We start from the raw sequence: 1,889 nt of genomic DNA on the forward strand, positions 1-1,889 counted from the left end.
CTAAACGTTCCTATCTTGAAAATTCATTCTTAAATCAGAATATTTTCTAACGTTTTCATACTCTAATCTAATTCTCATTCTAGCAATTTCAAAACCAAAACCGATTAAACGATTTTTCCATATTATAAACCTTAAAGTAAATTTAACCGATTGTAAATAAGTTTTGTTAAAAAATGTTCCCTGTGGGATCGATATCTTTTATTACTACAAGCGTATACCGTGCACTTGCGGAAATCGCTCAACAAGTTTTTGGCGCCGTTACCGGGGAACGCCAAAATTTTTGACAAAATTTTAAATTTTTCGTGTTTTATTACGAATCTAGGTTTATTCAAACTTTTATATTTTATTTATTTTTAATTACTAACATATTTATTTTTCAAATTCTGTTTTGTAGGTAGTTTCGGTTCGTGCGAAATTTCAAGTTCATGCGCAATTCTCGAAGTTCAGGCACGTCACCAGATCCTATTGACCCAGAAATTGAAAGAACTCTTAAAAAGAACAAGAAAGAAAAGAAAAAGAAAAACAAAACCCCAATAAAAACTAAAATTACCGAGCCAGAAGTTATGGCCACACTTATGGATTACGCTAGGCCAGGAGTGGCCGGTGTAACAAACAGTATAGTTAGACCCCAAATTAATGCACATCATTTTGAAATTAAGCCTGCGTTGCTTAATATGTTGCAAAATAATGTAACGTTTTACGGGTTACCTAACGAAAATCCTAATACCCATTTGACAAATTTCTTAGAAATTTGTGACACTTTTAAAATTACTGATGTAACTGCAGAAGCAATCAAACTTCGCCTTTTTTTTTTACTTTGAAGGATCGAGCCAACGAATGGTTAACTTCTATGCCAGCCACATCAATTGAGACTTGGGAGCAATTAGCCCAAGCATTTTTATCAAAAAAATTTCCTTTAGCAAAAACCGCAAGAGTCATTAAAGAGTTAACATCTTTTTCTCAAAATGATAATGAAACTCTTTATGAGTCTTGGGAACGTTTTAAAGAACTTCAACGTTTATGCCCACACCACCAATTGCCCGCCGAACTTTTAATGCAAACATTTTATAATGGACTAAATCCTACAACTAGAGGTTCATTGGACGCTATGTCTGGAGGGTTATTTATGAAGAAAACATCTGCCCAAGCAAGAGAACTTTTGGAGGAAATGGCAATCAACAGCAGTATGTGGCCCGCGGAACGTGGACACGTACCATTAGCGAAACCATCATCCTCAACAACATCATCAGTTAAAGGTATAGTGAATCTTGATCCAGTAGCGATGTTGCAAGCCCAATTTTCTGCCTTATCGCACAAAATTGATACGTTTATGGCACCGTGTGATTCTAATGGTAAGCCAATCCAAACAAATGTGGATTACGAAGGTATGAGTGAAATTGAACAGGTAAATTTTGTCCAAGGGCAAAACCAAAATAATAACCCTTATTCCAATACATATAATCCTGGATGGAGAAATCATCCTAACTTTAACTGGAGAGATAATAATAATGCTAATGCTAATCAAAATCGTATTACTAATTATCAAAATCAATCCAGAGATACGATTAGCACTTTATCTTCTAAAATCGACAAAATTATTGATGATATGAGCGAAAAAATAAGTAATCACGACGATGGTTTTAAACGGATGAGAATAAATTCGATCAGCTTATTAAAAACCAATCATCTAGCATCCATAATTTGGAGATTCAAATTGGACAACTCGCTAAATCAATTCCATCCCACAAAGAGGGAAGTCTTCCAAGCCATACGGAAGAAAATCCGAAAGAGCATGTTAAGGCTATCACTCTTCGTTCAGGGAAAAATTACTTAGGCCCGGAAATGCCCGGAAATTCGACCTTACCTGGAACTGATTTACCGAAGCCCAA

At 35.3% G+C, this 1,889-nt stretch overlaps 1 non-coding gene across 1 annotated transcript; it reads right to left on the bottom strand.

Annotated features, from left to right (window-relative positions):
* Nucleotides 1-931: 931 nt before the first annotated feature.
* Nucleotides 932-1,038, bottom strand: LOC136221232 (small nucleolar RNA R71). Its single transcript, XR_010685010.1, has one exon. It is a non-coding gene; the product is annotated as a small nucleolar RNA R71 (small nucleolar RNA).
* Nucleotides 1,039-1,889: the final 851 nt, after the last annotated feature.

The sequence above is a fragment of the Euphorbia lathyris genome, chromosome 2, assembly GCF_963576675.1.
Source record: "Euphorbia lathyris chromosome 2, ddEupLath1.1, whole genome shotgun sequence".
NCBI classification, from domain to species: domain Eukaryota; kingdom Viridiplantae; phylum Streptophyta; class Magnoliopsida; order Malpighiales; family Euphorbiaceae; genus Euphorbia; species Euphorbia lathyris.